At 52.4% G+C, this 12,246-nt stretch overlaps 1 protein-coding gene across 2 annotated transcripts in view; it reads left to right on the plus strand.

Annotated features, from left to right (window-relative positions):
* VPS45 (vacuolar protein sorting 45 homolog) overlaps window positions 1-12,246 on the plus strand; it is a 40,422-nt gene that overhangs the window by 5,959 nt on the left and 22,217 nt on the right. The gene's annotated exons all lie outside the window — the stretch shown is intronic.

Here is a 12,246-nt window from a genome sequence, read left to right on the forward strand (position 1 = left end):
CACCCCTCTATGGGGTCTGAGCCCCGGTGTGGGGTTTGTGTGGGGTCTGCGTGGGGCCTGTGCCCCTCGTGGGGCTTCTGTGGAGCCCGCGCACCTTACACAGCATCCTCACCCCACAAGAACCCCGGACACCCAGCAGGATCCCCGACCGACCCCAAACCCGCTTCACCACGGGGAGAGGGAAAAACCCCTCGGGACGTTCCCCCGGGGCCGGCGGTGCCGGCTCCACAGCGATCCCCCCACGGCCCCGAGCGGCGCGGGGCCGTCACGCGCTGATCCCGGCGCTCAATGGCCGCCTTTGTTCCCCGCGCGCCCTCGCCCTGTTTGTGCCTCGCACAAAAGGATTGTTTACGGGGCCGGGGCGCGGAAAGAGCCCGGCGAAGAAAGAACCGTCTGTGCCGCGGGGTCCCGGCCTCCGGAGAGGCTTTTTTGGGGGGTTTTCACCCCCCTCAGCGCAGCATTGGGTCGGAGGAGGGATGGCGCTGAGGTCCGGGCCGTCCCCAGGCTGGGCTTGATGTCCCTCTCCTCCTTTGTAGCGGGCCAGCAGGGCGCTAAATAAAATAAAAATCTCGCCTCTTCGCCGCCTGCTCTCATTTAAACCTTTTCCCGTCGCCGCAGCCGGGGTTTGTGAGGGAGGGGATGAATGAGGAGGTCTCCGCTGGCGGTGCCGGCCCGAACCACGGTGCCCAGCCCTCGCTGCCTTACGAGCTCAGCCCCAATCCCACCCCCTCAGCACCCCCCAGCCCCGTTTGGAGCTCCGGCATGCCGGTGCTGGGCAGAGCCCGGGAGGTCAGGCCCAGCTCTCCCTGCGATGGGAGCTGAAGCCGGGATGAAGGAGAACCCGCTCGCGGCGACTCGAACCGCCTCCGCGCCCTCAGCGTCGGCGTTCAGACCCCTGCTCGCGCAGCCGAGCCCCCCGAGCTGCCGGCAAACACCTTGGGGTCGTGTCCCGAGCGGCTCTCCTCCGTCCTGTGCGATGATTCCAGCCAACAACACCTCAACGGCTCCTTCAGGGCTTTCCAGCCCCGTCCCGGGGTCTTGCCGGACGTCCCACAACCGTCCCCTCGGTGGATGCTCTGCCAGGCTCAGCGTGGAAGCGTGGGGCCGGTTCTGACAGCACAGCTCGGCCCCTTGGTGGGAGACGGGGCCTGTCTGCAGGACGCGGGAGCACGGGGAAGGGCTTTTTGGAGGGGACAACGAGCGGCGGGCACGAGCCCAGCGGGGTGACTGGGTCCCAGCTGGATCTGGTTTTCTCCGTGCGGTGCCGAGGGGCGCCCGGCCAAGCAACAAATGACTCTGGGGCTCGCTTCCAGTGACATTAGCACAGCCTCACCTGCACGGCGGTGCCGTTTGGGGGGCGCCGACCCTGGGAAAGCTCGGGGTGAGCTCACAGCGGGGCCGTTTCCTCTCCCAGCCCCTCGGCAGAGCGCAGGCCTGGCGCCGCGGGGTGCTAACACGCGTGGTGCCAGCAGGGCAGATGGAGCCTGCTTTGCCCCAATTCCGCCTGGCCGGGGAGGCAGGGAGCACCCCCAGGAGGAGGGACGAGGAGGGTTGGGTGTGGGATCAGCTGAACCTGCTGCCGTGGGACCGCGGGGACGTTGCGAGCAGGGGGAACGTGACTCAAAACACCGGGCCCCAAGCGCAGGCAAATTCTTTCGTGGGCAGATTCTGGTGCAACGCAAGCAGGGACGGCTCCACGGAGCCGTGCGAGATCTCCCCCACCTATCTCAGCCCCGACCTGGTCTCTCTAACCCTCCGGAGTCTGTTTATGGATTGCTTTTTTTCTTCTTTTTTCTTTTTTTTTTATTCCACTTGGATGAAAGCTGTCTGAGAACTTCCTAGCTGGAAACCTCGCAGCAGCTCCTGCGCAAGTTGCTCCGCAGATGCCAGACAAATAATAGTGCTTTGCACTTCTAAAGAGCCTTTCATCTGAGGATTTCTGAGGACTTCACATATGGTAATGCATTAACCCTTCCGACAGTCCCCGGTTTTATTCCATTCACTTCACAGACGTGGGAGGCAGCCCTCAATTCTGGGAGGTTAATGGACTCGTCTGCGTTCCTAGCGTGTCAGCTGCGAGGCTGGTAAAGGAGAGCAGCATTCCCCGCATCCAGCCCTAATTGGCAACGGTGGAAAGTGAAAACTCGGATTTTTCCAAGCCTGGGCAGCCCGGTGCCAGCTGCTGCTATGGAACCGCAAAGCCCGAGCATCGCCTCGCGTTTATCCTCCCGGGAGCAGGAGCAAGGAGCGGGCACGGGGAGAAGAAGAGAGTGCCAACGTCAGGAGGGGAATCAAGGGGGAAAGCGTCAAACGCCTCAGCTGAAAAACCCTGCTTTCACTCAGTTTCTTTGTGAGGAAAGTGGTCTGGTTATTTTGGCTGGATTGTTGTCAGAAATCATTCGAGAGGGAGAAGAGGACACGGGAAAAACGTTAGGGTGAGGCAGCGCTGGCAAGAGCCAGAGGTGGAGCTCCAGGGGAAACCCACATCTGGCTCTGCTGCCATAGGCACGCCCCGGGGTCGGACCTTTACCTTTGGAAAACCCTAAAGCACAAGGAAAAAATCGGAGTCAGCTCTGGGCCTGGTGCGACACCCTCGGCACACCCCTGTGGCAGCTGGGGCGGACCGTCTGGGTTTGAACACCTTGGAAATCAAAATAACATCGTAAGACTAATTAAAAGCTCCTAAAGCCAGAGGTGAACTCGAGCCCCGAGCCACATTTATCTCGCCCTATCACTCGTGCCCTTTCCACAGAGAGCAGGGAAGATAAAATGCCCTCCTGCCCGAGGCTTGGTGGCACGGAGCCAGCGCTCACTGGTGCTGTGGCCGAGCCCTGGCTGTCCCGGGACGCCTCCCCGAGCTCCACGCTGGATTTGGTCCCTGGGGACGGGGCCGGAGCCCCAGGCTGCCCTGCATGGCACGGGGGCGATGCTCCGGACTGCCAGAGAACAGCACAAACCCCCCCTTGCCCCTACAGCACCCGCAGCACAAGCCCACAGCACGACACGCCAGCACCTTTCCACCAAGGATGCGAAAGAGATTAAAGCGCGGTCGTGACTGAGCGCGGCGCCTCGCCAGGATTTGCCAGGGGACATCAGGATAAAGCAGAAGAGTGCCATAAAGAGGATAAGGGATTGGAGGCGGCGAGGATAAAGACGGGAACAGATGGCGAGCGCTGCCAAGACACCGGTGAAGGGAGGCGAGGCACCTGGGAGAGCGGGGCTGCCGCTGCCGGGGTTCGTGCCGGCGCCGCTTCACCGCCGCCTGGACTCGACCACTGAGCTCTGGACCCAGTTGTGAAGAAGACTCTTAAAAGCCTGAGCTCGCAGGGTTATGATGGAGCTTTCCTTACCTTAAAAACCCACTGACTTTTTCCAAAAAGCCGCTGGAGTGGCCAATTAACTCAACGTCACTGATGTGTGTTTGCAGATTCCCAAAGATGGCTGGGGAGGTTCCGGACCCAAAAGGACCTCTGCTTGTTTACTTGCTTTCCCCCGTCCCCCCCCCCCCCGTCGCTGTTAAAAGGAGAAGTACAATAAGATTATGAAAAAATAATGAGGTGCAGTAAAGCATTGCCCATAATGAAGTGTGCTCAGTTTCCAGGGCCAACAGGAAACCACAAGACTTACTGTAGGCCAGCTCAATAGATGCAGAAATTGTTCCCAAGGCAGTTAAATGGAGTTGCTTGTACTTACTAATGAGAGATAATTGAGGAGGAAGAAAGCCATGCCTACTCGTGGTGCGATGACTTTTTCTTTTTGCTCAGAAGAGCAGAGGGTTAAACAGCAGCCGACGCGGAAAGCTAGCAGGAAAACAAACTCATTTCTGGCTTCGGAGGCCTGAAGCTCTTCAAAAACAGAGCCTCATCCAAACCCCGTTTTATTTGCCCAGAGCCTCTTCTTGCGGCACGTTTCCTCGGGAGACCCGAGCCCTACGGCAGGAGATGTCTCAGACCCGAGCATCGCTCCCCGGGTAAGGCCCCAAGGCGCAGAGAAGGGCTCCGAGGCTCTCCCGAGCCCCCAGAAACCAGACACGGAGCCAGGCCTGGGGCTGCCGTGCCGTGCAGCCTCCCTTGCACATAGGAGAGAGATAAAGAAAATTATTCAATATTGATGAAAACCAGGGGAATTAAAATACGATGAGACGCGGGCACAACTGTTTCTGAGTACCTACGCTATTTTTTTGAAGCCTGCAAGAATTTCAGCTCCGCTCCACTGGACCAATTAGCTTTGCCAGCGATCTGCTTTTCCTCTCCCGTGCCTAACGTGATTTTTCACCCTTTTACTGACGTGATAGGAAAATAACATTGCTGAAGACGTTAATTTACGGGCACAAAGCCTGAGTTCTTGAGCCATGCTCGCCGCGAGCTGACCCGGTCCCGGTGTCGGCAGTGACAAAGCCTCCGGGCTGGGAGCAAGGGGACTCGAGAGAAACGCTGGTGGCACTTCTCCAGCTAAAGGGCTGCTGCCTTGAGGTGTTCAGGGCCTTCAGGGAGACGAGCACCGAAGCTCCGTGCAGCTTAAGGCCTTGACAGAGAGGTTACCTTGGAAGGGACACAAGGCACGGGCGGAGAGCAGACCCTGCCGAGCACCTCAGTGCGTCAGCTTGCTGCTGGCACCAAGAAGACAAAAGGCAGGAGCTGTTCCACGGCGGTGTTTGCATCGGGATGGTCTCAGCTCTCCCTGAGGCTGCCTGCTTTTCAGCCCGAGCCTCCAGGATTTCACGTAGGCGCTCGCGTCCAGCCAGACGGCTGATCCGAGCGGTTACGTGCACGAAACCGTGCCTCTGGTTTGGAGTGGGAAGAAAGAAGGAAGGCGCAGCCCAATATTTGACACAGGGCTCAAACAGAAAATAGCAGGATAAAATGTGGACTACGGGCTACACAAAGCATGAGTCTGCAGTTTCTCCAAACACGAGGAAATTCTGCCCAAACCAGCCCCCGGTTTTTGCTGTTTCATGTCCCTCCGGAGCAATTCCTCCGATTAGCTACCCTGAAATCCTTTAGGTAGCTGGGACAGCTACTCGGGTTTGGCAGAAGAGCCAGTCCTTATCTGCTGCAGCACAGGCGGTGATTTCTTTTTTCCTACACGAAGAACGGAGCAGCTCTGCTTTAATGATGCGCGGCACCGGCACGTGGATCGGAGGCTGCAGGGGGGAGGGAGGACGACGTCCCAGCAAACACAGCAGGCCGTGGCCTACTTCCCCTTGGAGACGAGAAAAGGAAAATCTTCTCCTTTTCTAAATAATCGAGATAAAAATTGTTCTCCTAAAATAGGCACCCCCGTAATCCTGGGACAATCCTATTGACGAAACTTCGGTACCCAAACCTGCCCCAGGTCTGGTACGCTGTTCAAGTAGTAATTGGACTAGAATAATTATTAATGAGATAAGCAGAACTTTATTTGTATGGATATTTGAATAAATTCTTAAGTAAGAGTTAAATTAAAACCAATGTCAAACATCTTGCTGTCCTGCAACAATTCATGCTGACATTAAACCACGCTTCCACCATCCGAAGTCATCCTGCGGGAGAGGAAAATAAACAAAAACATGTTTGCTTTAAACATCTCTGCAAATAAATCTTAAATACCTTAAGAGTAAGATGGACATTATACTCTCAGTAGCTAATAAAATAATCACGGGAACCATTTTTACCCGGGAATATTTCTTTTGTTAGCGGCAGCACAAATGAGCAGCGCCTGAGCCCAATTTGGTGCGTTCACATGAAGCCAAGATACCTGCATTACTTGGCCCAGCGACTCTCCAACCATCCGGCTAAGTTTAGAATCAAACAACGAGAGGTAAAAAAGGTAAAATCGGCATCAAGAGACCCACTCTGTCTTTTGAAATAAATCAACTGGATAAATTAACCAAAGCTCTGTGTCGCGTGCCTCTAATTTTGCTCACTACTTTCTGGTTGTCCTTCTCTAGAAGCCGCTGGCATCGTCTCATTATTTTCTGCGTCTGATTCAGGGGAACCTGGGGGAGCTCGGTGCCAGCCCAGCTGCTCGGCTCCGCGCTCCCTGACTCAAAGGGATTTTGAGAAGACGTCTCCAACGCAATCCCTCCGCTGGCAATTTAAAGCCAGGCTCGAGCAGCGTGAGGCAACTTGCAGCCGATTGGGTGTTTTTCTGTGGCTGGATGTCTCGCGAGCATCAGGCTTTCTTTTCAGATGGGTCTGATGCTACCTGAATTTCACCAGAAATCGGTACCTGACGTCTCGACGCCGACACTCGGCACTGGAAGGGAGATGCTGTTACAGCTTTTGATAGGTTTCGAGAATAAAAATAGAACTCGGCGTATTTCCGTACGTACTTTGCAGGTTTAATGTGAACATAATTCACAGCCCGCAGAGATTTTTCAAACAAACCTACTGCTTTCGTTCTGTTATACGTTACCTTGAGCTCTCTTCACCTGTCTGAGTTGCAACAGTCCTGCAAGGGAAGAATATTCCACCCCCAGTAATCACACGGATTTTGAATTCTTAGAGTAAAATATTAATGTTAAAATAATTCTCGCATTATACTTCTGATTTCTTAATGAATTAAGTCAAATCTATCACTAAAGAAAACGGCAAAAGCATAAAAAAAGACATTTGTATTCCTTTAAGGCCAATTAAGGGACGTACTTAAGGAGGAGCCAACACTCTCGGCTTATTTAGTTGGAAGAAAAATCATCACTGACATCGTCACAAAAGCATTTCCAAGGAAACCGGACAAATAATTTAATGGTAAGCACTTCCCAGACACCGAACCGTTTAAAATCTAAACAAGGCCGGAAAACAATAGGATGCAATTAAATACCGACGCTTTCAGTTTGCAGCTAAAACACCAAAATCTTTTTTTTTTATATATATATAAAATACCCGGAGGGACGCAGACTACCTGCTCTAAGCACCCTAAGCAGGATGCGACCCTGTGCATATCCAAAAGTAAAATTAAATTTAAAACGGGACCTCGGCTGGTAATTAAGCGCGTGCTTAGCAGGCAACACGCGTGGAGCTCACCTGACGAAGGAAAGGGGAGTTGCTTAATTGGAAGCGAAGGGCAGGGTTTAGTCCTTTATCCATTTTGCTATAAATAGGGACGTGACGGTTCGGGCTCTGTTTTGTTTAGCTCTGTTTTAGCTCCGGCACTCTGGAAATAGCACCTAATCCCAGCTGCTGTTCTTGGGGGATTAACGGGACCAGAGGCTGCTCCGGGTGCTCGAACGTTACCGAACCAGAACTGGTGTTCTTAAAAAGGAGCATTTCCTAATTCCCAGCAGAACTAGGTAAATTCCTTGTCCTTTGAGCCTGGAAGCAAACTTGCGGACTTCCCAAGCTCTCCCATCCTGCGTAGCCCTCAGCACCAGAGCACAGACAGCTCTGAAAGCCCGTGGCAGAGGGCTTGCAGTGCTGAAAAGCTTCTGTCTTACAGAGCGAGCTGCTCGCCTGGGTTTGGAATCAGCCTCACAGCGAAAGCTACTTTGACAGAAATTGAAAAAAACCTCCTCGTGCCCAAAATTGCACAGAAGGACTAGTGGTGGGAGAGGGAGAGATGGGAACCAGCGGAAAAGAAGAGAGGGGGTGACGAAACCTCTCAAAATCTGTGATTTGCAGAAGCGTAGGAGTGGCTGACACAAAGGGAAAAAGGCTCCGATGCCATCTGTAGGTGTCCCAAATGGAAACCTACGGGGTCAGAACTTTCCCACCCCCTGGCTTCCAAGAGCAGGTCCCTTTTTTTCCAGACCTCTCCCTTGGGCAAGACGGAGATTTCACTGCAGGACCTAGCGGTTTTAAGGGCAGGTGAGACGTTACATCCTCCCCTTTCCCCACCACGCCAATTATTCCTTCGACCCTGAGGTCTGCAGGCGCCTACAGAATCCTCCACGAGTCACGTCCCAAGAGACCTAAGGGTTACGACCAAGAAGCTGCTGAGTTTTGTAGGGCCAGGACAAGCCCACGACAGCCCCGTTCCAGCACCTCCTTGGAGCCCTTACCTTTCCTCCGCTCCGTAGGCGCCCTCTGTCTGAGTGCTGCAGGAATTCAAGCACAATCAACATCATTTCAAAACGCCGCTGATCTTCCGTAGTTTTCTCCAGCAGTTGCATTTTGGGGCTATTTATGCTCAATTAGTTACTTAATCTAAGCTGCTGCCAGCCTCCACTTAGACTCCAGGGCTTTAATTAAAGCTGGTAGCGAAGGAATACTGAAACAGGGTGGCAGTGCTTTTCTTTTTTCTTTTTTTAACAGAACAGAACAACTGAAAGACAAACGTTTTACAACTCAAATCTAAGTGTTTCAAACAAATAAATAAATAAACGCATTTATGTAGCCACTAGATCTGTGAAAACACCTTGGAAGGCACCCAAAATCTCTGTGAATCGGCTCATAGACGGATCACCTTAGAACTCTGACAAGCAGAGTTTTTCCTCTTACAAATTTATCTGATCAATACAGTTAGAAAAGAAAAAAAAGCCATTTTTCAAGTGATGACACAATGCATCACCTCCTGTCGTTACTCCAAGAGGCATTGGGTAAGCAGACCTTTCCCCTCGCTCACCTCGCGTGTTTGGTCTGGTCCCGTGGCGTTCTCTTATCTGCCAGGTTAAAAACAGGCACAATCCTTGTAACGTTCCGACTTCCCTGCATGCTTCCCATCCTAGATATGACTAGGGGCGCAAAATATTTCTCTCATGATTTCGTTTCAGCTGGAACAACGCTGGCCAGGCTCCTAAGGATACACCAATGCTTCCTCCCTCACTTAACCTCACGGCGGCTACGAGCAGGTGGGACGTGCACCACCGCAGCACGGAGCTGAGCCTCCGAGCACAGCTCTAACAGGGTGACGCAGGAAAGGCAAACACAGAGCTGTCCTCTCGCTGCTTACAGACAACATACCTGGGCCGTTAAGATGCTCGGACTCTTCATCCTAAACAGCAGAGAGAATTCAGTTTAGAAGCAGTCACAAAAAGCAAGGTTTTTAATTTTTTTAGGCGTCTCAAGGAGCCCACTTTTGGGATTTCACTTGTGCTTCCCATGTGCCCCACAGGCAAGCGTTCCTCTGTCGCAGGTGGGAGAGAAAAGGCCCAGTTTAAAGCTGCTTTCCCTTTGCTCCATCTTGGGATACAAAGGTTTTGCTGTTGTTTTCTTTAAAATTGTTCCCGACACTTGCCTCATCTCCACAAAAAAGGGCACAAGCTCCCATCGTTTTTACAATTAATGTCTCCAGGGCTTCCTTCCTTTCCTCTGACTATTTCTCATGTCACAGCAGCACAGCTGTATGTTTTAGAGGACCCGTAATCTCATCAGAGCCCTCCCAGAATTTGTCAAGGCACTGACATATTTACCCAGAAGTTGGTGACATTTAAGTAGTTGGAGATCTCGCCAGAAAGTCTCTCGATCTCACTTGGAAAAGAAAGCAAAATGCAAAGAGATGCGTTACTCGTCAGACCCATTCTCAGGTACAAAGCTGATAAAGGCATCGATTTGTCACAGAACTTTAGGCACCAGAAATTGGGAAGATTTATTCATCGCGGGTGAAATTCACTCTGCCCTTCTCAGCCACAAAGCCACATCCGTTTAGCTCAGCTGTAGATCATTTTTAACCCAATGCAAGATAACCCCCATCCTTACTTTTTATATTCTTCTCTCCTTATCGCCCAGTCTAGGAAGAAAAAGGAACAATACGTTATTTTTTGCTACCCAAAGTAAAAGGCGAAGCTCCCTTTCCCAAACCCAGCAGGAGTCACCACCATTTCCCACCCACGATCGGAAGGATGGGGACAGATTATCCCACCGGTATCTTCATAGACTTTTCTTTCATCTCAGTGCGTTTGGCTACGAATGACTCGGGTGTTTGACTACAAGGTGTCACGTACAGCGAGGGCTATTGCAAAACCGGGGTGTGAGGCAGTCAGCCCTCCCGTGCAAATCCCACTGACTTCATTTCCCCCCCCCCCTTTTTTCCCCTCTCATGTTTGTGTATTAAAAGATTTTGAATAACAAACTTTTTCTCCTCAGTTCAGCGCCTAATCAATGAAATCTTAACGATAAAGATTTGCCTTTTGGGAGACGCTGAGGCACACCGTGGATAATTTACCTTTTGTTTTGTATCGCAGCCTTGAGTTCTGAGGAAGAGAAAGCAGAATGAAAGCAGCACCGAGCACAAACACAGGAACATTATCAGTGAAATCCATATATAACAAAAAACCAAGGGCGTTAAACTGATGCGTGTGATTATTCCCAGCGCAACTGCACAGAGCTGTCCTACAACCCGCTGCCTTCCAATACCGAGAAGCAGAGCACGTACCGCATTTTTAAGCTTCCTATTTTCTGTCCTCAAAGCATCAATTTCCTGGACCTGGGATAGGAAACAAACATTGTGCTTTGAGCACTGAGATCGGTATCCGCGTCGTACATCCCTAACGTCAGCTTTCTCTGGGGCTGAACAAGCGTCTTTGATTTTAGAACATCTCTAAAGCCTTTTAGTCTTTATGTTGCAGGCTGTTCTGGAAAACAACACGAAATCGATGCCAAGCCAATACAATTTCCTTAAATTAACAAACATTCTGCTTGCACCGCTTGTGTTTCTGCTGTTGCAATGTTCCAGATGCGGGCAAGAATGCAAAAACGCCCGATTCTCCCAGAATTAAGGACGGCTTTTCTCTAAATGCAACACACCCTGCGACGTGCCAGCTCCCTCTCTGCAGAAACGACAGCAGCCACGAGGTGTTTGCTATTGCACAACGTGCACGCTGCAGAGGGACGGAATTACGCTCGCTAAATCGCACTCGCACACTTTTGTGTATTTATACGCCAGACTTCCTCAGCTCACTAGACTGCGGAGGTTGTCCCTGGACTTGCAAAAGGCTCCACGACCGCTTTTTGCCTGCAGGAACTGGGATCTTTAAATCGCACCCCGTTTAGTCACTAGAAAGTTTGCAAGGAGAAAAAAATATCCGTTCTTAATGCAGCCAGGAGAAATGAGATGCTTTCGAACGACTCGGTTACGCTGCTGCATGAGCAAACTTCACGTCTCGTCCCCGTCCCCAAGCCTCAACAGTCAGCCTGTCGCTAATGCATTGTGACCGTCCCCAGGAGTGCTTTCAGAACTATTACTCACGGACTGACTGCTGTCTAAAAAGGAGCAGATTTCATGGACAAGCCTCTTCCTCTGATCTTTATTTTTCCTATAAAATACAAAAATTTTCAGCCATAGCCGCATTTCCGTGATGTATTTGGATGTGTATTCAATGTAAATCAGGCAGAACAAAAGATGAGCTGGGAGCGTGAAGGAGTTCCTGCGTGTCAGCTTTTAGAAGGTACTTACACGATTGGCAAATAGCTTTCATTTTTCATCAGCACCTGCTCACCGCCTCCTGTATGAAACACGCACGTTATACGATTACATTTTTATGAACATCAGAGCCCCTTCCCAATATTGTCACGCTCGGGAATAAGAACAGCAGCAGAATAAATAGCACAGAGCTAAAGGTTAGCGGAACAGGCATCAGTGCCAGTCACGCCGGGCTGCTTGGTGGACGCCAGGCAGCTTGGTGGACGGCGTTAGCGAAAAATTATGGGTCCAAAAGAACTGAGGTGATTAGTTAATTGCACACGATGCCCAAAAGATGTCTCAACACGTCCCTTTTACCTTCCACGTGTTGGAAAACAAAACTTGCAGCAGCACTGCCACGCGGCTTGGTACCTACCTCGGCCTTCACACAGCGGCATTTTTAGGAGGAGCCCTGGGAGCAGGAGGAGAGCTCGGTTTAGTGCCCAGTCCCTTCCCAGGGCCTTCCCTTACTAAGGTTGAGCCCCCTTCAGCCCCGCGATGAGGGGGAGCAGGGACACAGTCAGGTGAGGAGGGAAGGGATGGGACCCAGAGGGGGTGCGGGACTTTCCTCAGCAGCACAGGGGGGACAGGACAGCCCCAGGGCAGGACCCCAGCAACGGCAAGACCCAGCCCCACAGCAGGAGCAGGACAGGGGGGAACCAGCCCCACAGCAGGTCCCCAGCAACAGCAGGACCCAGCCCCACAGTGGGCTCAGGACTGACAGGCCCCAGCCCCATAGCGGAACCCCAACCCCACAGGGGGCTCAGGACTGATGGGACCCAGCCCCATAGCAGGGACCCAGCCCCACAGGGGGCTCAGGACTGACAGGATCCGGCCCCACAACGGGGACCCCAGACCCACAGCAGGACCAGGACTGACGGGGCCCAGCCCCACGGTAGGGACCCCAGCCCCACGGTAGGGACCCCAGCC

This window comes from Oxyura jamaicensis, chromosome 25, assembly GCF_011077185.1.
Source record: "Oxyura jamaicensis isolate SHBP4307 breed ruddy duck chromosome 25, BPBGC_Ojam_1.0, whole genome shotgun sequence".
Taxonomy (NCBI): Eukaryota; Metazoa; Chordata; class Aves; order Anseriformes; family Anatidae; genus Oxyura; species Oxyura jamaicensis.